Source organism: Jaculus jaculus, chromosome 6, assembly GCF_020740685.1.
Source record: "Jaculus jaculus isolate mJacJac1 chromosome 6, mJacJac1.mat.Y.cur, whole genome shotgun sequence".
In the NCBI taxonomy this organism is placed as follows: Eukaryota; Metazoa; Chordata; class Mammalia; order Rodentia; family Dipodidae; genus Jaculus; species Jaculus jaculus.
This window is the reverse complement of record NC_059107.1, coordinates 22063707-22088909: the sequence shown is the minus strand read 5'-3', so window position 1 is coordinate 22088909 and position 25203 is coordinate 22063707. Positions and strand designations below refer to the sequence as shown.

Sequence of the window (25203 nt, the reverse complement as noted above, 5' to 3'; positions counted from 1 at the left end):
GGCATTTAAAATCACATCACTAATTATTTTTGTGTTTCTTGCCATTAATTTTTAAGTGCTTAAAAGACTTTAATGAGAACACATCTTTAGAATTAATAGAATGGATTCAGTAGATTGAGAATACATACATGTGCATACATATCACATATATGGATATATATCATTACACAGGAGAGCTGTTTTTCTTCTAGTTCTAGTAGGGAAATCTGAAGACATTTAATCTATATTCTCTATTTTTCACATGAATAAATTTGCCAATCTCTAGCAAGTGCCAAATGCAAATCTATTATAATTTTAAATTGGCTCTATAATGGGCTTAGTGACAAAACATATGATTTAATATTCTTCATTATGGTATTGTTTATGTTCTATTGGACAGATCCTTTATTACTATTTAACCACATTAAATTTCCCTGAGGAGTCTGATTATTCATTAATTCTTTAAATAAATGTGTCACCCTGGACTAACTGACAAATGGAGTTTAACCTTTGAAAGACCATATGATGTTTGAGAAGAAGTGGCAGGATCATGTGACTAGGGAGTGAGGTAAGGAGCAAGGGGGTTAGGGGCATGGTATAAGATATTCTTTGATTTAACCAAAATTCATGTTATATCTTAAAGCAAAAGATTAAATGATTGTTAAGAGTTCCATTTTCCTCAGCCTATATGGAGGTAATAAACAGACATGTTTGGATTTCTTGTCTCCAACACAAATAATACACCTCCCCCATAAAGCAGTACCACTAGTAAGGTCGTATTAAACATTGGTCTCATTACTGAAGAAGCAAAGATTCAGGTAGAAAAGGCAGTGAAGTGCCAAAGATTTATGTTTAACTGTTAAAGATATGCTGTAAAAAGTCATTTCTAAAGTCAAAGTGGGAATTTATTTAGATTTTGAGATATTTTCTTTGGCAGAGCGTAAAATAATCAGAAGAAAGGAAATAACTCCTTTTAAATCATTCATTTCTAGAACTAAACATTCAATAATTCTTCTCAAGTAGAATACTTTCCCTTGGCTTTATCCTTTTTACTTCATTATTTTTCAACATAATTCAAACAACATTTTATCAGTCTAGAAGCTAGGTCAGAAATCTAAGCCCTTGAGGAACTTGCCAATAAATCATTTCAGACTTCCTATTCATGCCCCAGTTATCCATGAGGAACAAATAGCACTTATACAAACATCACCATTTCATTCTGACATTCATTCAACATATGTTTACTGGGTACCTGCTAGATGTGGAGCCCTTGGGAAACAATAAATGTGCAATATTTTCCATCTCAGAGAAAGAACAGGTCCTTTGGTAAGGCTGGCTCCTTCTCCAGAAGCCTTTCTCTGCTCTTCACCTCCCAGGCTCAAACCCCACTGGACTTCTCATGTCCTCTAGCGTCCTATCCAAAATTCAGATTCCATCTTCCCATTGTCCTTTGATTCTTCTATTTCCCTTGTATGGAATAGTCTTATTACCAGCCTGCCCTCCCTTAATTAACTCCTGACATAACCCTTCCAATCCATCTTTTCTTTAACTTTTCACTGATTATCAAGCCTGGTCTATCTTTATATTCTTTTCTGGTAAATTAAAATTGTATAAATATTAAAGTGAATATTTTTTGTCATTTATCTTCTTCTATACTGTAATCGTCAACAATGAAGGACCAGGTTTTTCTTATAGGCAGCTATTATATTTTTGCCTGAGTATGTTCCTGGCATATAAAATATGTGCTATGAAGAATGCTTGCAGACTAGTCCACAAACTAAAATGCAAGCCAGAGACAATACTTGTAACAGAGTACCAAAAAGGAAAAATGAAAAGTAAAATTGCACTCTGCTTGAATGAGATATGATTGATGAATATTGTAGTGAATAAAGGCTTCATGAAATTTCAGCCTGTTAAATAAAGTGTGGTGGAACAACCACAAGAAAGAGACAAGACTTACCATTCTTATGGGGCATATAGAATTCAGAAGAGGTATAATGAAAGCAAATTCTAGATTTTTTTTTTTGTAACATGTCACAAGACCCTAGTATAAAGAAGGATTTACAGAACACAGAACGAGCCATTTCAGGAGGATAGTATTTGAAAGCGATAGTAAAAGCATGACCCAGGATGCTGTCTGGTGCAAGCAGAGAAAGTGGGAAGCAATCTCAGGTACTTTACTGGGGGAAACAGTACCAGCAGTCACACGTGCAGAGATCGGAGTAGTAGCACATATTTATTTTTAAAAGGACAAGACACCAAGATTTCTCTGGATTACACGTGTACAATAAATCTCACATTGAAATTTAATATAAATAACTGTGCGAAATCATTTATAGGCATCTCTTCATTCTGTCCTCATCAACAGCATGAAAGAAGCTTTGCTGGTCCCTAGGACATTAAGACCATTGTCCAAAGTTGTGTCAGTAAGATTGTGTGTCAGGATTCAGACCATTCCATCTTTACTGTCCTACTCCTAGACCAGTAGTAAGCTATGCTCACTTCTAGAGGTGACCTATCCTGTGTTGTAATATTAACCTGACCTTCATCTAATGCTACCTTCATACAAAATAATAATGGGGCATAGTAGAAAAAAATTATATAGGTAAAGTTTGTTCAAGACTTTAGGTAATTATCTCAACTCTTACTTGAACCCAACATTCTCTTTACTTCCCAAGGGCCTCTGTTAACCTGAGAACATCCCTTACTCTTCCTAGATACCAACATCATTCATAGGCCATACATTTTGTATTGTAGCTCTGATCTCAAAAGAGTAAAATCCTATGTTCATTCATTCAAAACAGATTAGGTCAGAGGCATACTTAATTCACGCTAAAGTGTTCATGTTCTTTGTAAAATCAGCTCACTTAAAAAAATCTGCATCTCAACAATAAACTTCAAGGAACACTTAACAGTAAATTAATAATCATTTAGCAGACATTTTGGGCTGGAGAAATGGCTTAGCAGTTAAGGTGTTTGCCTGCCAAGTTAAAGGACACAGGGTCAATTCCCCAGGACCCATGTAAGCTAGATGCACAAATTGATGCATGTGTCTGGAGTTCATTTACAGAGGCTGAAGGCCCTGGCATGCCCATTCTCTCTCCCTCAAATAAATAGAATAAATAAAATTTTTTACAGCAATAAAATAAATTTTAACTACAGATTCTAATACATACACGCATTGAGACTTACATGTTAAGGACAAGAAATTACTAGGGCACCTCGTCTTTAATTGAAAATAAAAATTACGCCCCATGAGCAAACAGTTACAATCAGCAAATAATACATTTAAAATTCCACAGTCTGACCAAGGGGAAAGATGAACAGATTAGTTTCTGGCAAATAGGGTTGATGAGATGGATGGATGGGAGAAATCTTAATCTTAGAGTTGTATAAAGTGCAAAGCACATAGACAAGCACTTACTCCTCTCAGACATAAAGATAGAGATATACCTGGGTTGAATGAGTCCAAGGTATTGGTCTTCCGACAGTTTAATCAAGAATTCACAGGACACAAGTTATTTGCCTGGTCTTGGGCCTGCAGTAGCTTGAATAGCCTTTCCTTGAATTTGGATGATCAAAGGAGAAAATAGAGATTGATGAACCCTCCTCAGAAGCAGGTGGTTTAATCGTGCTGTGATTGTGTTTCCTGGTGCCACCTGGACGTAAGTGTCCCATGCTGAACACCAGTGAAAAATGGCCTTTTCATTTTGCTTAGGATTCTCTCCTGATCCTTAATGCCTTCCATAATTAAGGAGTAACTACCAAGGCGTGGGGCATTTCCAGGGGATTAATGACCAGCTGGGAGAGTTGATGGCCCAGAGCTGAGTGGGGACTCATTAACCTCAGCTGGTCATTAATTCCTTAGGAACTGCCTGGGGTTGGGGGTGGTTGGGGAGGGGTAGCTCATTTGATTGTATTTTCAGGAAAAAGCCAAAAGTAAACTTCTAAATACACTGAAACAGTACATCTTCCTTGGTAATGCCGGATGCTGTCTCTTGAGTGCCAACAGCCTGGGGCTGTCACAAGTACCTCATCATATATATATTTAATTTTTAATTTTTGCTGTGAGTACTCATGTCGGAGCTAACAGTGGTAAAGAAGATAGACTCTGAAGTGGCCACTGAGTTGAGGAATCAGAAATCTGCAAAATACCAAAGTTAGAAGGCTTACATTTCACACCAACCAAGATTCACACTTGCAAAATCACAGCATTTGCACAGCAATAAGGGCAACACAGGTTATTAGATAATGCCCCAGTCTTACCTCTATGCCTTCTGACTATTATAATAATAAAACCGAAGATTCTTAACAATATCACGTGTTGTGACAAAACAGGCCATTTGCGATGTGAATAGAATAAGAGTTTGTTGGAACAACTAATTTCAGAAGAAACCAGATACCTTGCTGTGGGAATTTCTGATTATTATGTTGCATAGTATAGCATTTATCTCTTTATGTATCATTCCTAGAGAAAAATTGGCATGTATATACAAGGATATGATAGGGAAAGTTGCTTGCGAAAACACTATATGTACCAGCAAAAATTCCTGATCTTCCTAAATGTGCATCACAGGAGAACATTATGCCATCTATTTATTTTATTTTTTTATTTTTTGGTTTTTCGAGGTAAGGTCTCACTCTAGCTCAGGCTGACCTGTAATTCACTCTGTATTCTCAGGGTAACCTCAAAATTATGGCAATCCTCCTACTTCTGCCTCGGGAGTGCTGGGATTAAAGGTGTGCACCACCGCACCTGGTTATGCCATCTTTTTAAAACCAACAAGCACTGAAAAGAATAAAAGAAAAACTAAATGTATGAAAGGCATCTTCAATAATTTATAACAGAAAAAAGATATATAAAAGAAAGCTGCATACCTTAGGATATAATTAGGGTCTCAATAAAAAAAAAATTGGATAGTTTTGTAGGTACATAGATAGATGTTAGAGAGTAGAAAGGAGCTTGGAGGGAACACACACACACACACACACACACACACACACACACACACACACACACAGAGATAGGATGGCACACACAGGCATGTATATGCCTCCAAAGTTAAAATGGTTGTTAATTCTGGAAGTATCAGGTGGTAGGCTATCAGCATTATCCCTATTTTTTATTGTTGAAATATTATGTTTATTCAGTAAATTCTATAATTAATATTAAAATAAGAATGCAATAAAGGAGAAGCCACATTTGTGCATTGTGCTTAAGTGCTTTACATATTAGATGGTTGGTAAGAGGTTAACCTTACACATATTTTTAAAACTTAATCCACAGAAACAACTTGCAGAGTGAAAATCTCTATTCCCTGCTTTCTCCAATCAACAAAGTCTTGAGATCAGAAACAGAAAAGTCTGGTACACAAATATTGTATGTAAAGATGGTATAAAGTCACTACACCTCAGTTGTTACTGCCAACCTGGAATTCACTACATGAGGGGGAGATAATGTCCCCTGTGCCTATGGTAGAGGATGGTCAGACAGAGGATCATGTCCAGAGGACCTGGCGACAGCCTCAGCATTTGGGCTCTTGGAGTGCAGACAAGCACTACCACCTAGTACTTGTCTGTTAACAATGTCTGTCTATGAGAATTAGAGACCGTTTAAAAAAGAATTCGAGATGGTTTCAGGATAGATGTTGCAGTCACTTTCTTGTTAATGGAACAGAGTACTTGACCTGAAGCACTTTATGGAAGGAAAAGATGTCAGGACTCCAGTCTCAAGAGTAAGTATCACCATGGCAGGAAAGCATGGCATAGAAGAAGCTGGGCATCACATCTTTTTACACCAGTTGGGAGGTAGCAGCAAGAGTGAGCCAGGTAATAAACACACACTAGTGCTGTACTAAAAAAAAAACCCTCCAGGTCCTCCCCAGTGACACACTTCTTCCACACAGTAGACATACCAGTATCCCAAACTTTGCACAGTCTAAAATGACTGCTGCTCCTTTTCCAGCTCTGCAATCTTCTGGCTATTTAACTGTGGCAAACTCTTTAGATATTCTAAGCTTCGATGTTTCCATTTATAAAGACAGGAAACTAATGAAAACACTTGATCCAAAGCTTGGTACAAGGATTAAATAAGATAATTTATGTAAAAATGTGGCTTGTAAGCACTTAATAAACATTATCCATTATTCCTAAGCTGCTATTGCAAAGAGCTGGTGTTTGAAATCAGAATTAGTATACCCCCAACTAAGACCTTAAGTTGAAAGGGCAACCTCTGTAATTTAAGTGACTCTCAGGGCAAACTTCTATTACCATCTAAGTGAGTTGAGGAATAAATTTAAATATAATATATCAGAGTTAAAAGAAAATTAGGCAAGTAAAAGGTTCTTCTTTCATATATTATCCAGTGAATAAGGTAAGTATGTAGTTTGCAACAATGTTAGTTGGAGTGGTGGAGAAGGGGAATTCTAGTTCCTATGCTTGTGTGTTGCACCAAAAGTTCCCATTCCCATCATAATGAGGAACTCATACTCTGAATCTCAACAGCCCAGAAATAAAAGACTATTTCCTTTTCTGTTTTACAAAAGTGACAATATCAGTTCATGGTACTCTGTGAATTGATATCTTACTATCTAATTCCTGAAACAGGAACATGCACTGCATCCACATCTCATTCTACGGTGATCCTTAACAAACACTAGTTTAGCTGCATTTTCGTGTAGAAGTAAACAGAGAGTTAAGACAATGAAGACCCCTTTTGAAATGCCTGACAGAGGTGGTCATAAGGGTTTGGCCAATGTATTGCATTAAGCACATGAGATTCAAATTTGCCGTTTCAAGCTGGAGCAATGCCTTTGACCTGAAATGACTCCATAAAGGTGGTATACACAGTTCATTCTGTCACTCCATTAACAAGTGGACAGCTGTCTGTCTTCACCAGCTCAGATTCTCTTAGCGTCTAAAAGTAGCATTCAGGATGGTCAGTCTCATTATTCTTAAAGTTCCATGCTCCTCCTAGCTGTGTTTCATTTATTAATTTCTCCTGAAAATGGGATAAATGCTGAAGTATTGGCACTAAAATTAATATAGCAATTTATTATCATAAAGAGTAATAAATGCTGAATTATTTCATGAAATAAAACTTCCCTTTCTAGATTTATGTCAGAAATTTTGACAAGATTGGTTATCTTTCATTGTTTATTTATTTATTGAATGATTCATTTGTTTGTGCATTTAAGCATAGGCCTCTGGCAAAGCTGTTACAGGGGGCAATGCCTAGGGAGGTTTTTCATAGCCCTGTTGCAAATCTCTTTATTCATTCATTTCATTTTAGTTATGACATTTATGACAAGCACTGAATGTAACTTTTGTGGTAATTGTATAATAATCACCTTTAAAATAGGCCTTTATGTGCTGGAGAGATGGTTTAGTGGTTAAGGCACTTGCCTGCAAAGCCTAACAACCTGAGTTCTATTATCCAGTACCCATGTAAAGCCAGAGCACAAAGTGGCACATGTGTCTGGTGTTCATTTGAAGTTCCTGGGGTCCTTGTCTCACCCATTCTGTCTGTCTCTCTTCTCCCTTTGTCTTTATGCTTGCAAATAAATCAATTAATATATTAAAGAATAGGTCTTTATATATAAAATGAAATTGATGAACACTATACTTAGGAAAATGCTGTGTACTGAGTGGAGTCCTATCACTGTATTTATACCCCTTGGTGTGCAGTGAATTAATTCATGTGAGGAATCTAAATATATCAAACCTTCCCAGGACATCAGAGCCCTTCTGTATCTGCGGAGCCATTACTTGGTGCCCAGGTTCAAGAATTTTTCAATAAATACATTTATTACACAGTGTAAAAAACCAAGAGTAAGAGGAAAAGAGCCAGAGATGATGGTGCTTGCCTCTGACAGCAGCACTTGGAAGGAAGAGGCAGGAGGATTACTATGGAGTAGAGGAACACTGAGATACATGGTGAGTGCACATAAAAACAGGTTTATATAGCAAGCACAAGAATGGAACCAAAATGTGGGTGGAGGGCACTACTAAGTGGAAAATTGCTGAATCTATCAAGAATAGCTAGAAGATGAACAGGCTGCTAGATGTGTCCCCATAGGTACTTTACTCCAGTTTGTGCAAGCAAGGAAAGGAAGTGTTGGAGGATGGGAGGGACTAAGAGCTGCAGTAGAGATACCCCTTTACTTAGGAGCACTGTTCTCAAAGCACTGTTCCCAGGCTATCAATATCTGCACTCACTGTTAATTGTTGCAAATATAGATTCTGGAGCTTGTTCTATACCTCCTAAAGTAGCTAGGGCCCTATGACACATTCATACTTAAGAGTCGACCAGGGGATTATGAATGCACACTAAATTTCAGGCAGTGTCACAGTGGCAATTACACATCATCAAAGCTGTGATTCCTAAGGGTAGGAGGAGACTCAATCTCAATTAGATGAGGTGTGGAAATCTCAGGGAATAAGTAGCAGTAGTGATCAAAATGCTACATGGATTTTAAAAATGCGAGAAATACCCTTTGTGTAACTGTATACATTTAATATATGCAAAATACTTTGCATAATGTCATCACTTCAACTTTCTAAAATAAATGATGAACACTCAATGAAGCACTGATAAAAAAAAAAAAGAAACAGGCACACTGAGTCTCAGTCAGTTTTCTATCACTATGTCAAAACACAAGAGAAAATGAACTTGTAGGGAGAATTGTAAATTTAGCTCATTATTACTACAAAATTTGTTTTGGCATAGTGTCTTGGGTGTGTCATTTTGGGATTTTAGTTGCACAGGACATCATGTGGATGAGATTATGTAGTGATGGAGGCTGTGTATCTCATGGTGATGGGCTAGAGAAGAGAAAAAGGGAGAAATAACAAGGTTTCATTATCTCTTTTAAAGGCCTATCTATAGTGTCCACTGACCGAATAAAATCTTCCTACTAGGTGTCATATCTTAAGGGTGCCATCCCCTCCCAAGAGGGCTCAAGGTTATGATCAAAACTTTGCCACATGTTCCTTCACATGTTAGTCCAGATATAAACTGTGGTGGTCCTCCTGGATTTGAAGAGAAGCTCATGTTTTCTAAATTAGCAAGTAATAGCAAATCACAGCAGCAAAGAGACACATGATTGAACCTATTGCCTGAGTTCTTCACAACTAAGACCCAGGGTCACTCACCATTTTAAGTATGTGGGATAACTGAGATGGGGTTTTCTCTTTGATCATCCTCATTAACATAAAAAGGAAGAGAAAGAAAATAAAGGAAAGGGGAGAAAGCAAGGAAAACAGAAAGTTAAAAAAAAAAAAAAAAGAGGGCTCAAGAAATGGCTCAAGGGTTAAAGGCACTTGCTTGCAAAGACTGCTGAGCTGGGTTTGATTCCCTAGTACCCATGTAAAACCAGATGCAGAGTGGTGCATGCCTCTGGAGTTCATTTGTAGTTGCAAGAGGCCCTGGAGTGTCCATATTCATTCTTTATCTCTCTCCTTGCAAATAAATAAATGAAATATTAAAAAAAAAAACAAGAAAGAAAAGAAGGTAGAAAAAATAGGGAGGCCTTATCTGAAGAGAGTGAAAAAGCCATTTCCAGAGTTCTTATAAGCCTATTTAAAGCATTTCTTCAAAGCAGTTCCCTGTAACAATTATTACAGCTCATTTGCCTGCAAATGTGCTCTCTGTTGTTAATCAGTCAGTCATTAACCTCCACAGTATCAATGCATTGTCACCATGCATTTCAAAGAGGTGAAGGAAGATGGGCAGACAGAGCTGTTTAATCTGAAAGAGTCCATTACCTTATTTATTTTACTAAGGTAAACCCTCAAAACAAGGATTTTATCTTGGCCCTAGGCCTTCTCTCTGAGTGTCCTTTATTTAGGTTCATGTCCAGAGTTTCCTGATTGCTAAGGAAATGGTTCTACAGACCAAATAACATAGTTGGAAAAATTGGAGGATTAGGACAGCAATGAAATTCAGGCAAAGGTCTCCAGTTAAGGGGTGTGGAAGAGCAATTGGTCTTGCTTTTCAATAGCAGAAAACCAGAGGCTTAGACTAAGAAATCAAGAAGAAGCCAAAGGGGGACCATTAATTATCTAGGGGATAAATTCTTAATGTTCTCACACTGTAGTTTTTCTCCTAAAAGCAGTCATTTAGAAATCTCTGCGGATGTCAACCTTGCAGCCTGTCTATACATCAGTCTTTTCTTGAGCTCGGTGTATCTTCCACATGCTACGTGGCCCTTTGGTACCTACTGCTACATGGCATCATGCACTAAACAAGGCTTTTAAGATGGTGTGATTAGGGCTGGAGAGATGGCTTAGCAGTTAAGCACTTGCCTGTGAAGCCTAAGGACCCCGGTTCGAGGCTCGATTCTGCAGGACCCACGTTAGCTAGATGCACAAGGGAGCACACGTGTCTGGAGTTCATTTGCAGTGGCTGGAAGCCCTGGCTTGCCCATTCTTTCTCTCTCTTTTTCTCCCCCTCTTTCTCTCTCTGTCTGTCTCTGTCGCTCTCCAATAATGGTGCAATTGCTATGGAATGCTCCTCAGAAAGCAATGATGCCCCTAAAGTACTGTGTGCCTGACCAGCTTGCAGGAAGCCCTAGGTTCAATCCCTTGCTATACCTAAACCAGCTGTACTCCTGTGATCCTAGTACTGAGAAGATAGAGGTAGGAGGATCAGATTTCAAGACCAGCCTAGAATACACAAGACTTTCTCATGCAAGACTGAAAGTCAGTAGAACTATCCTAAATGTGACATTAAATTACACAGAATATATCAGTTTTTTATAGAAGAGTCATCACCAGGTATTACAAATTGCAGTTGGTTCAATCTAATAGATAAATATAAACCCACCAATAATAAATTATAAACCCACCAATGACTAAGTATATTATTTTTTTTGTGTAGAAAATGTATAGAAATTGTATAGAAATTCAAAAAGACATTACAATATTGCATACAAATAATATATTCAATAGTGTATTACAGAAATTTATGAGTAAAATTTAATTATATTGGTATGTGGCTGTTTAATATGTAACTATGAAAGGCTTATAATAAATATACTATGTATAGAGGCATTTACAGGTTTATAAAACTTTGGACACATTTTGTATCTAGTCCCTGATCTTTGTACTAAGTGACATTTGTTTTTGCCCCAAGCTGTATTTTTAAGGATATTAGTGTATCTTAAATGTAATGGTATCATCATAGTAAATCTCCAAATAATAAACAGATCTCATCCTCCTAAGAGAGTGGCTGACTAGCTCTGTACATCTCCTTTCCATACAAGTTCCCCCTAATAAGAATTACAACCTCACAGGCCAATCTGAAATCTCACTGGAAGCACACATACCTGATTAATAAAGACTTGTTATTCTACAAGGACAGTCTCTCCCAACTCTCCCTTATACCATTTTGCATACTCCCTTCTTTGGTTATGGCAATTTATACACATGAAGCTATCAATTCTGTTAATTAGGCTTTAAAACTTCTATTTAAAGCAGGATGAAACTTTTTTTTCTTAGCTAAAGCAATGCTACTAAATGATTGCTGTTGTCATAGATTGCGTGGCTGTGACTTTGCCCGAGAGCTTCAAAGTTTAACTTTGATGTGAAAGTCTGAGGGAATATGCATATTGAGAAATCATCTTGAAAGGGAAACTTTAGCACCAAGACTCGGAAACATTAAAAAAAAAAAAATGCAATGAGTCAGACCCTCCATTCTATCAGATGACAAACGAAGAAATTCAAAGATGATTTCTCCTTTTGGATCAAAGTGATATTCATAAAAATAGAGCTTTATTTGGGGATCCCAAAGTTTTAGATCTCTGTTGCTGTCAAACATTGAAATGGAGCACGTATACTGAATATTCATAGACTCTGAGAAGTACAAGGAAGGTGCCTGTGATGATCAATGAGAAAGCTGCTGAGGTCTTCAAGGGCCTGGCTTATTCTTGGGGTAGTTTGTTTTTAGTTGATGATATGTTAATCAAAACTCAAGGCTTTCTCAGTGGCCATGGGGCCCTAGGCCACAGGCAGAGTTCTGTTTGGTGCTTACAATAGCCTGAGGAGTTTGTTTCTGAAACTCCTCTTCTCAGGAGAAGTTAGGATTTTTCACTTGAAGTTAGAAAGGAATTTCAGGAAGGTTCAGCATGATGTAGAGTTGGAATTTATTTAAAAAGAGAGCCATTTATAAACACATATTTAAAGCAGGATTATTAAAAAAAAAAGAGCCAGGTAAGGTGGTACACACCTTTAATCCCAGCGTTTGGAAGGCCCAGGTAGGAGGATTGCCATGAGTTCAAGGCCACCCTGAGTTTACATAGTGAATTCCAGGTCAGCCTGGACTAGAGTGAGACTCTACCTTGATAAACCAAAACCAAACAACAACAAAGAAAGTAGTATATATCCAAGAAAAAGCATTTGAACTTCTAAAAATTGAGTGGAGATTAACTATTATTACCATAGCCATGCATATGATCTTTAATTTGGTTGCGTAACTTAAATAAGATCACACAGTAGTTCCTGGTATGTACTGGATGTGTTTTATGGAAATTATAGATGTTTTTACTGTAGCAAAAGGTTGCAGTCTTGCTTCAAAGATTTCCAGGTCATTTTAGATTCTACATATGGGAAAGGAGTAAGGCTGTCCTTAAAGGAAGAAGGTCAATATCTCACTTCTATGTCTGTGAATCTAACATTTGGAGACTTGGTGGATTTTTCTTTACTATTATTATTATTTTTTTGCTTGTTTGTTTGTAAGCTTGTTTTGGAGACCAATATTGTGGGGCTAATATGGTACTTTGATTTAATGATAGTCTCTGTAACAATTAATTCTTTTTGTATTCTATTTACTTTTATGAAGCAAAAGAATCTCTTTTCCATAAGCCACTCTAGCAAGAGGAATATACACACTTTTTTTCTGTCTCTGCATACTTTAGTCTTGATGAAGTCTTACAATTTGTCATCAAAAGGCAGTCGTAGATTTCTGCTGCAAAGCAGTGTCTGATAAACACCTTCACTCGCCACCAGGGAAGCAGCAGAGGTAATCTTTAAAAAATAAATAAATAAATTCTCAAAAAGCTCGGGATGACTTGATAAGGATAAGGCAGTCTTAAATGAGAAAGCCTTGCCTGGGAACTGAGAGGGAGACACCACACAGTTCCCATCAAATTAAAATGCTAATCGGGAGGGTGGCAGGCTGCTGTATCTTAGATGGAGTTTGAGTTTTCTTTGGTTTTTCTTTCTGTCAGGGTTATTCTATCATAATGTATCAGGAAACGCATTGCACTCACATCAAATCAAATCGTTAATGGAAAGGGTGGCAGCCTAAAGTACTCTTGATCAACTGCTAATTTTGTTTTATTCTTCCTCCTCTTATAGCTATTCTCTGAAATGAATAACTCTGTATTCAAAAGAGGTTTTTTAGAGAAAAGCTGGGCGCTAAAACAGATTAAGATGAACGGAAGACACAGAAAACCATTATGTTCACAGAATAAACAGTTTTAGTCATTTAATGTTACAATAAATGTGTTTGGCTGTGACCCACAGTTTTCACCACTGAAAGGTGTCCTGCTAGACAGGCACACATCGCACATGAGACACTGGTATCTGTAGGACAGTCTCACTGTCCACCCTCACTTTGTTCTTCTTAGGAGCAGACAGCTGCGCAAAACACCCCTCCGTTCAAAAGACAGAAGGAAGTGGATTTCGTATGGCTGCAAAGTGTCACATCTGCTGCTTTAAGGATCAAAGTAATCAATTTATTTGGAGGATCAGGAAAGAGCCAGAGAGGCAGATCCTGCTCCATTGCCTTTGATGACCAGAGCGCTGTATAACAAAGGTTTGTCAGCTCTTGCCATCCTCGGGAATCTAAGCTAAGAGAAAGTTCAGATTATTTTCCTACCTTCTTAGAAAATCTGGGGCGGGGGGGTACATGTCCAGGTTCAGTCGAATACACTATTCACAATTTGGGGATAGACACAGCATACACAGAGGGGCAAGCGATTCTGAAGTGTTGACTCACTGATGGGAAAACTATCAAGCAGTGGAGTGTGGGACTCCACAACTACACTGCTGGGTAATGCTGGGTAAAACTGCTACGCGGTTCTGGGCACCCAGGTTTCTGAGTGGAGTAAAGCTGCCTCCATTTCAGGAAGGGGTGTTCATCTCTGTTAGTTATCCTGACAGTCAATTGGCATCTAAATGTTCATTTACCATTGCGGGTGTAAAGCATTCCTTGTAAGTGCAGAGTGCAGGGAATCACCCCCACCACCACCACCAACACCACCACCAGCAACAACCTGCTTTCATGAGCTGCTGACCTTGTGGGTTTGGGTGGTGCTTTATTTTTATGTATTCTGGAGATTGGCTTCACAAATAATCAGATATTCCACACGTGACTGATTGTGTGGTGTATTTGACATGGCCTTCAGGCAGAAGTCCAGGAAAATAAGAGAACTGAAAGAAAAGAAACTGAAAACTATTGTTAATGTTCCCTTGCCAACCCAAGAAGTAGGCAGAAAAATAAAAGTCATCATGCAGTATACCTTGTTCTTGCTTGGAGTTGAGGTAGCAAGTCACTCACTGAGTCCAAAGATATATTTTGAAAAAAAAATTAAAAAAACTTTTTTTCGATGTCTTAAAAATTCTTCTCCCAGTTTCGAATTCCTAGTTAATAATTTGGCTCAATTATTATCATGAGTTATTCGATGTGTGTGTACATATGTCTGTTTGTATGTGGGTCGGCACATATGTGAATGTGTATACATGTGTGCACACATGTGGTATTATTTTCAACCTTCCTCTACCACTTCCCACCTTTTTTTTTTTTTTTTTTTTAATAGGAGCTCTCACTGAACCTGGAGTTCAGCAATTCAACTAGATTAGAACAAGCCCTAGAGACACTCCTGTCATGGTATAACAGCCCTGGGATTACAGACGCGTGCTAAAGTGCCTGACTTTAAGGACGGTACTGGGGATCCAAACCCAGGTCCTCATCCTTCCGTGGCAAAGGCTTCACTGACTGAGCGTAGCCATCATCTCTGCAGCTCACATGAATCATTCTTGCTGTGGGAACTTGTTATTGAGTTATGATTTTACTTGGCTCTGGGTGACATGTTGATCTTACATCTTTATAGTCTCCAAAATAATCACAGTATTTGAAGTCTGAAGTAAATAAATCATCTTGGTTTCCATTTTAAAATAGTGTTAAAGTGAAGACACCCCTATTTCAGCACAGGTACTATATCTGGGAAGGCAAAAATAAATAAAACCAAACAACAAAATACCTCATAAAACAAATGCACTCTATTAGGGGCTTTTGTTTGTTTGCTTTGCTTTGCTTTGAAGATTCATGTACCTTAGGCTACCCTGAGGATGATCTTGAAGTCATGACCTTCCAGCTGTAGTCTTGCTAGGATCAGAGGGCTGCATCACCATGCCTGGTTTTTGTGATGCTGGGGCAAGCACTCTAGCCACTGAGCCAACACCCAACAGCCATTTGTGTTTGATCCTTCCCCGCAAAGTTCAGTGGCTGGGAACCTGGAATAATGAGTTATTTCCAGAGTGAATGATAGCTGAAGCTAAACGCTAACTCGACTACATTATTCACAATTTGGGTATGGATACAACATACACAAGTGGGCAAACAATTCCAGAGTGTGTACTTTCTGCTGGGAAAACTGTCAAGCCGTCGAGTCCATACTCGACGTGGATTCCCATGAATCCACAACGACGATGTTAGGTAATACTGCTGGTAAATTGTTATGTCATTCTGGGCACCCAGGTTTTTGAGTGGAGTAAAACTGCTTCCATTTCAGGAAGGGCTGCTGATCTCTGTCAATAATAAACCCCCGCATACAGTGACTCTGATCACCCCTCCCTCTCATAGTCTGGCTCCTTGAGGCTCGCCTACAGATTCTAACCAAGGGCCCAACCCTCTCCTTCCTAAAGACATGCTTGTAGGCTCCTGCCCAGGATGTGCAGGCCGGCATTTTGACAAACCTTTGCTATCAATGAGCATCTGTCATTTTCCACCTAGAGAGGTAAAGTTCACAGTAAGTTGGTTTATTTCTGTAGTTTTTTTTTTTTTTCCTGATTTAGTCTACCCTTTTTTTTTGTGTAAGACATGTATATATTTATCTATATATCTAAGTTTTGTGATGAGTTGCCTGCCTGTTTTAAGTGTTCTTCGATGAAATAACCCTAAACCACTGCTATCCATATCCAAAGGGTGGGGGGTGGGGGATCCGGATGGTAAAAAAGAAAAGAAAAAAAAAAGTACCTGCTTCTGAAATGCAGGATTTGATCAATTTTATATTGTCCCTCTTTGAGGACTCTAATGTCTATTTCAAGGGACATTTTAACACGGTAAGTTTTACAGCAGCTTATAACTGATAAGGAAGGCTTTCCCAGGACTATTTCTCCTTTGACACCTGAATTGCAAACTGAGATTTAGATATATAGTAATTATGACTGAAATCACAGACACATATTAGATTAGAGCACAGCGTATATCAGACATCACAAATTCCTTTGTTAATGCTAAATTCCCAACCAAGGGAAGCTCAAAGAGGCATCAGTGAATAGTAGAAATAGTGGGTCTTTTTTATATCCTCCGTGAATTTCTCATAGACTTTCTTTAGAGGAAAACCTAAAGAGAATATGTCAGCATCAAATAAAATTACTACTCTGTGTCCTATGGATTTAGATTATCTTGCACTGCGGCTTTAGAAAATTTGAATACTTTTAAGGGAGGATATTCAGTAGAAAATAACTTTTGATAGGTAAATAATACCAAACTTTAATCATTCTAGTGTTTCAATTTAAAAATAAGTTCAGGGATAATTCTATTCTGTTCACCAAGGAAAAACAGTAATTTAAAATACAAAGCCTATGAAAAACCTTTCATGTATAGTCAGGCTGGCTAGGCAGAACATAGCGTGCATAGCTGACTAAAATTTCTCTCAAAGACAGCAGGAGAACTGGAGTGATGGGACTCAGTAGTTAAGACAACTGCCTGCCATGGCTAACAACTGTGATTCGATTCCCTTAATGTCTATGTAAAGCCAGATGCGCAAAGTGGCACATGCATCTGGAGTTTGTTTGCAGAGGCTAGAACTCCTAGTATACCCTCCCTCCCCCTGCTCTCTCTCTCTTCTTGCAAATAAATGAAAAAAAAATATTTTTAAAAGGATAGCAAGAGATCTTCCCTGCATTTACAGTACAGCCCCTTCTCCCAAAGTACAGATGTAGATCATGTGGGGTTTTGAAGATGAGTATGATAGGGTCTCTACCTTTGGGAAACAGAATATTTCATAAAAACAAAAATGAAAACCAGACTAACTCACAGACATACTGCCAATACAGTAGGGCTGAATAGAGGATCTAGATTCTCAATCCAACCAAACAAGGTAAGGCAAGAATCACTAGTCAACAGTGTGATCTTTGAACCTTCTTTAAACCTGCAGGGTATGGGCTCTGAACATCTATACACTGGGTCTGAGGCTATCCTATCACTAAAAGTAGGAAGGATGGAGATCGACTTTGAAGTGGGAGGGGAGGAAGAATAAGATGGAGACATGGGAAGAGACGAACAAGGCAAATTGGGACTTGGAGGAAACAGGAACTAAAGAGATTTGTCACACCTCTTTTGCAAAGAATGTTTGAATTCTCCTAATCCTAGGCATATTATACCCCTGCCGTCTGTCATATTTGTAAGGATAACCTTCAGATGGACTTAGTTATAGCTGCAGATGTTATCTTGCATGGTCTAAGCCACTCTGTAACCATGTTCTACTGTCATGAAAGGGGGGCCCATCAGGATGTACTTACTGCCAGTACTGATGAAGTTCTTAGTCCAAAACAGAAAAGTCTAAAAGAGAAACCTCAGGGCCACATCATAAGCTTCTAGAGGGTCAGGGTAAGTACCAATTTGTTCTTCCATTTGAGTTTTTTTCCTTATACCCATTCTCAGTTCCTATCCTCATCTCCCCAACATAACCCATTTATTGCTCTAGAAGGCTACTGTGGATGCTGTGGCCATATTTCTCCATTACCACTTAGCAGACCATACAATTTCTGAGGGAATCATTAACCAGGCCTTCAATGCAGAGAACACACGGAGAAAGTGAAATAGCAAATGTATTTGTAAGACCTCTATTCCCCTACACAGTAATGGCTTAACACTCTGGCATTAATTCCATTTGTCAAGCTGTAAGATAAATACGTGCACATCAGACACTTTCCCAGCATTTATTCAAAGGGCAGACAGTGAAGACCACTATTTAAATCGGAAATGTGTTCATTTGTTTTTTGAAAACAAAGCTGAGACTCACAATTCACAATGTCAATCCTTTTAAAGCGACAGCACAATTTTCAGAACAACTGCTGGCTGGGCTTATTCTTCCTGTAAGAATAACAGTATTACAAAAATTCAGAAAATCAAATTAAATGACACTTGTATTTATGACTTGTGTGCATCTGTATTAAGGATTTCATGTGATTTGATTCTGTCTTTTCTAACCTTGTAGAAACTACATTCAGCCTTTCTTGTAGTGAAGTTTTTACACGCAGTGATATTCACACATGGATAAATTATCACATCTTGAAAGAGGTTTCCAGATTTCTCCTTATGTCTCTTGCCTAAATTGGTCTCTATTTATGTTGCTTTGCCAGGTTGATTCTCTTCTTTAAAATGATTACAAATTTATTTTCACTGGTATTCCAAGTGGTCTAAAGCATTAAAGTTGTAGTGCATGGTCTCAATCCAATTTATCCTTTAAAAGATATAGTATACACATAAGAGCATTATTAATCATGGGTCAAAAGGTATAAATACAATTTTAACAATTACTTATTTATTCGTAAGCAGAAAGAGATTGAGAGAAGAGAAACAGAGAGAATTGGTCTTCCAGTTACTCCAGCCTCTGCAAACAAATTCCAGATGCATGTGCCGCTTTCTGCATCTTGCTTTAGATGGGTACTAGGGAATCTAACTGGGTTGTTTGGCTTTGTAGGCAAGCACCTTAACTGCTTAGCCTTCTCCCAAGCCCCAAGTACAGACATTTTGAATCACCATGCTAACTCCTCATTGTCCTGTATATAGATATACCTCTATTTATTTTCTCAAAAAGATATCCTATAGCATCATTTCTATTGTGAAATGTTTTATGATATAGGAAAATGATCAAGAAAAATATATCTAATCCAATCATATAATTGTCTTGTCTCTTTATTAATTGTAAGCCTCCACTGAGAACTTATCTCGCTGCTCTGCTTAGATCTCCTTAGATGATCATTTTACTGAGAGGAAAAATAAAACAAACAAAAAAACAACAAAACCCCAAAAACTCCAGTCCTTACTGAGGTTCTTAAAACCTCAGCAATCAGATACCCACATCTCTCTGGCTGGGGATCTTGTATTAGTTACTTTTTCATTGTTGGGTCAACATACCAGACCAGAGCAGTTGAAGGAAGGAAAGGTTTATTTGGGTTCACAATTCAGGTGTACAGTCCTTCTTGACAGTTAAGTCACATTAGCAGCAGCTTCAGGCAGCTGCTTGTAATGTGTCCACAGTGAAGAATCAGAGGGCAATGGAAGGTGATGTTCAGCTCCTTTTCTTTATTTTTATTCTCTCTAATACTTTAGTCCATGAAATGGCACCACACACTGTTCAGTCTTTCCACCTCCATTGCCCTAGTCTAGAAACTTTCTTAGAGATAGTCTCCCTTAGAGAAGTCAGCCTCTTGGGTGATGTGAGACCCTGTCACATTGACAGTCCATTATTAACCACCACATGGTGTTTTCCACTTCTGCTCTGTCATTTCTAGCCCCACTTGCTTCCTCTCTTTCGTCTCTTTTCATCACATGCCGTTCTCTCAGGGAGATGTTTCCTGAAAACCTCTTTGTACTGACAGAGTCCCACTCCTCCAGGACCACACTATTAATGCTCTTACCCACCTCTGCTCTCTGGTGCTCTTAATAAAAAAATAATGAAACCCCAAATTTAGTGAAGCTAAATGTGCTGACCCTGCCAGCATTCAAGTATCATAAGAACCAAAAAAGAGGCTGGAGGTGTCAAGAAAATCCAAATCAAAACGGTGTAGCATTGGTTCAGGATACTGAGATGGAGTCAGAAAACCAATGTTACTTAGAACCCTGTTTCATCCCCAATTGACTCTTGGAATTGGGCGGTAGAAACACCCTTCTCTAGATGAGAGTTGACCTTTGAAACATCCTAACCTCTGCTTATGTTTTGTATAACAGACTCCTTCCAAACTACCAGGTAAGAAAATGTTACTATACACTTTTGAAAGGATTGTCATTTTTCTCACATTATCTCCTGGGAAACATAGAAACAATGATGTAGATAAGAGATGCACGTGTGCTCTTACATGGTTACAAACCACGAAATAATCTGATGATGGGATTCCTTACCTGGATGCCTGAGGGTCAGCCCTTCCCCTGCTTTCACTCTCCATTTTAACACTGCTGTTCTAAAGAGACTACATGCTAGGCAATATTGTTACACATTAGAACTACCACAAACTACACTGTCAGAGCTAAAACAATCTAATATATTTAAAGCATTATGCTGTCAACTCTAAATCAGGATTTATTTCTAGAGTTGCAATACAAAATCAATATTGGTACAAACATGTAAATTGAAAGCTCGAAGTTCCAAGCAGAATAGTCTGTAAGGAATAGTTGGAATTTTTATTTTAATGTATGTTCTATGTTTAATATCTTATAAAATCTCAATTGCAAGCTCTCAAATTCATAATCATGGATAGTACTCATGAAAAGCAATGGTCTGTTGACTTAAGCTATCAGTAATATAATACAAACTTAGTGCAAAACAATGATGAAATGTATAGTTCAATGAATATAACTTTTGAAATCCAATTATGAGTATATTTGAATCCTGCCTTAGAATTCATGTAGAGAATTTATTCGTGTTTAGGTCACAATGGCACTAGTGGTCCTATCTTCTTTAAATTCTGAAACATTTCACTGTTTTTTTTTTGTTGTTGTTGTTTTGTTTTTTTTTTTTTTTTTTTGAGGTAGGGTCTCACTCTAGCTCAGGCTGACCTGGAATTCACTATGGACTCTCAGGGTGGCCTTGAGCTCACAGCATTCCTCCTACCTCCGCCTCATGAGTGCTGGGATTAAAAGGCTTGCGCCACCACACTCAGCTCACATTTCACTTTTTAAAGATATATATTTTCATGCTTAAGCAGTTTGAACACCATTTGTGACTGGGCTATCATTGTGTCTCGCAGACACCACATTTTGTTCAGAGGCGTTCTTTAATAACTACATTTTTAAAAAGAAATACAGCAGAAAACATTTAGCACAAGAGTTACAAATATGTAAAGAATAAAGTACAGTAACATGGCTACGAATATTACACAAGTGTTGTTAGGTTCTAATCAATTTCTCGGATGATGTCATCTCTATTGGCTTCTGATTACAAACCAAATGAAGTTTAAACAGAAGTTCTATAACATCTCAGTGGAAGCACCTTCATGTGACAACCACGTACCACAATAATGATCTAATGATGCTAAAATCATGCATGCCATTTTCGTTCCTTTTGCCACGTTTTCCCTTTACTCATCTTTGTTTGTCTTCTGTTTTATTTGGTTTTCTTTCTCTTTTTTAATGGTTAAATCTAGGACCGCAAGCACGTGGAACAGCATCCAGGTTTTCTGAAAGTAGGGTTTGGCAAGCCTGCATCAATGTGACCTTGAGTCACATTCCAAATATGGTCTGCTGGATTTGGTGGTTCATACCTGTACTCAGCCTCAGAACAGAGGCTGAGGCAGGAAGATTGTGAACTCTGAGCCACTTGTTTCAAGTAACAACACAGACAAGTAAACAAATAAACAAACAAACAAAAAAAAAACAAAAAACAAATGAGGAAGCAAACACAGATCGGAGCCACAGAACTGCTCAATCAGGATTTACCTTAGGGACCAAAGTATGTAAAGTGAATGAACACTATAAGAATAAATGAATGCTTGCTGTTCTAGGCAGATTTCAAGATTTTTTTTTTTGAGGGAATTTTATCCTCTTTTGAGTCTTACCATTCACATACAGATCAGAAAGGGTGTGACTACATTTGAGAAAATAAAGCAGAAAGTAAAGCAGAAAAGTTTCCAGGGTGTGTGGGGTCCCCAACAGGTGAACACACGTGGTGATTTAGATTGGACCATCTGAGAACCTTTTCGATGTAAAGTAGACATCCAGTTTGGATGAGCCACGTTGGCCAAGACCAAGTGTATATGCAGGACTGGAGTGGTTGGTTGTCATGGAGTAGGGTACAGATTCTGAGAGAGCCCATAGGCAGGAAAGCATCCTCCAGATAATTGAGAAGGAAGAAGGAAGAACCAGGAAGCTGTGATCGTCATACTCAGTCAGGTTGAAGTGTGAAGGAGATTTGCCTTCTTACCTTGCCAGGAAAGGTTGATATCTATGTTCTTCTGGGCCTGTGTCCCTACCTACCTACCTACTATTTTCTTGCTCCTAATCTCTATCAGAATGATTTTTTTTTCCCCACCTGCTGCTTTTTGTCCATAGCATAAACTCTTAACTATTCCAGTTCAGAAGACTTAGTAAGGGTCAAAACACCCAGCTAGAACATTCTAAAATGGAAAGCCCATCTGAAGGCATACTGTGCAGTCTGAACTCTCAAATTTAAAGCCAACTTTTTTTTCGCAAATTCTAGGTGGAAAAAAAAAAGGATATTTCAGTCATGTAAAAGCATTTCCTGATGGAGAGGTTATTAAACACCACAGTAGGCAGGTAATAATGTCTAAATGTCTAGGATGGGGTAAATGACCTCTTTACCAAAAGCCAGACTGGGGAGTTTGGGACAGGATAATGTCTCAAATTCCCCTGCAGCCACAGGAGTTCACAATTTTATTACTGAAGGATGCAAAAACATTTTGGCACATGCTGGGCTTACGCAATTCCAGTATAGCCCAAATGGACTTTAAGATGCATAGACTTTTTTAAAAATCCTGCTCTATGAACATTTAATATCTGAAATTATTTGGGAAGAAAGTATAATGCCCAATTGTTACCACTTCTTGAATGACTCTTTTACTTGCCTAATTGTTGCAAACAAGGCTATCAGTAGTAAACATTTTCAAGAGATTAACATTGTACAATAAGAGACCTTGCACTAGCCAGAAAACCCTATTTTGTATATTTTTGAAATGCTGAGTGGGCAGCCACACATTTTCACATTTACAGACAAAATGATATTCAGATGAAGCAAAGATCAGACTGAAAAAGAACAAAGCAAGGCAGAATGACATTCTAAATTTTCAGGTTAAATCTCTGAATTTGGTAGGCACTCTGTGCTGACACAAAAAACAGGGAGAAGTAAAATTCATGCATCCTCTCTTTGTTAAGGATCTCCAGAACTTAATATCTTAGAAAATTTTAGAAGAGAAATCTGTCTAAAATAGATATATTCTCTGCAAAAAATATTCCCATAATGTTTATATTTTTGTAAGCATGAATATGTTATTTCTCCTTTAGTTAATTACACAGTTAGCATCCGTTCAAAGCTGCAGCGGGTATTGAGGGTCTGTCTTAAGGAGTCCTAGCTAAAACTCTGTGGATGCTCCTCTCACTATTAATCAGCCTCAGTACACAGTATTCTTGTCTATAGGTGATGCACTTTCCAATTTAGCAGACCAACAGAATATATAGACATGCATTCTAAAGCGAAAGTTAATAAGAAAGCAAGAATGTCACAATGAAATTCGCTGGCTCTCTTTCTCTTTCTCTCCGCATTCCCCAGGCCAAGTCCAGTTGCCTAGATTTTGAAATCCCCAACACTAGTGTTGACTTTCAGAAAATAAATTCAGGACTCCTGAAGGCCTTCTTTATATCTGGCCTACCCATCAAGTATGGAGCTCTATTAACAGAAAAGTATAACTTTTCACCCCATAGTTAGAAATGCAAATGCTATTAGAAGAAGAGTCATTGATAAACATAATCCATCATGATCATTGACAGCATGTACCCATATGTAGTTGATCTAGGTCTTCACTATACCATGAGAGAACAAATAGGCATGCAGAGGGTACTGTCAGGTTAACATCGCTGAGCAGCACAGCACGGCCACTAAACATCACTCAGCTCCATCAGACAATTGTGATTGCATTATGCTGGTTCCACTCTTGAACTATGTCACTTTGCTCAATTTGCTTGTACCCTCTCTGAGTATCACCTATAAGTGAGAATAATAGCATATACTATTTTATATTATGGTATGAATAACATCCTGTGGTGAGCAGGGTTCTTCAGGGGAGCATTACCTAAAGTGTGTGTGTGTGTGTGTGTGTGTGTGTGTGTGTGTGTGTGTGTGTGTTAAAAGGGAAAGAATTATGTTGAATTATTTAATAGAGGCTTGCTATTCCATCTGCAGGCTTGGAAGGCAGAAAACCTAGTAGTACCTCAGTTCAAAATCTTGATGCCTCAGAAGATCTGATTTGGAGCTTGCTCTGGTATTGAGTCCACATTACAATACAGACAAAACTGGCATCCAACTTCTGTCAAGAATGACAGTAGCAGTGACAGGCTCACCTGCACAGAAGAAGCAAAGCAGGCAGATACACACTTGCGTTATCTTTGCACCGCTCTTTGGAAGGTGCCCACATGGAGGACAGATCTCTCACCTTCACCTAGTCCACTTTGAAAACTCCTTCACTGGCATGTCCAGCTATGTCTTCTAGTTGATTGTAAATCTCATCAAGATAACACCAAGCCACATCATGGGTCAGGCTTAGCTTCCAAGTAAAGTCAATAATGAGATTATATCTCTGCTTCATGACGTCTCCTGAACAACCATAATCATGGATTCTTCTTCTAGAATAGGTAGCCAAGCCTTGTTTTACGCTTACTCTTTGTACATTCCATAGCAAACATGCAAGTACTGGCATTAACTATCAATTGTCAATGTTGTGTTACATAGCAAAGGATCAGGAGAGGAAAGAAGCCATGAACTTCTACTTAATTTAAAGCATATATGCACAAAATATTCTTACTGAAATAAGAAATAAATAGTCATGCCAATTTCAAACCTCATTTGGGTAACTAGTGATGTTAGTGAAGCTGGTATAGATTTAAAAAAAAGAAAAACATTGTTTTATTGTATTTATCTGTGAGACCGAAAGAGATTGAGAGAAATGAGAGAGAGAGAGAGAGAGAGTGTGTGTGTGTGTGAGAGA

General features: G+C 38.2%; 1 long non-coding RNA gene across 1 annotated transcript; it reads left to right on the top strand.

Moving 5' to 3' along the window:
• Positions 1-508: 508 nt before the first annotated feature.
• On the top strand, positions 509-14892 carry LOC123461686. Its single transcript, XR_006637792.1, has 3 exons — positions 509-547; positions 13608-13795; positions 14799-14892. It is a non-coding gene; the product is annotated as an uncharacterized LOC123461686 (long non-coding RNA).
• The last annotated feature ends 10311 nt before the right edge of the window (positions 14893-25203 follow it).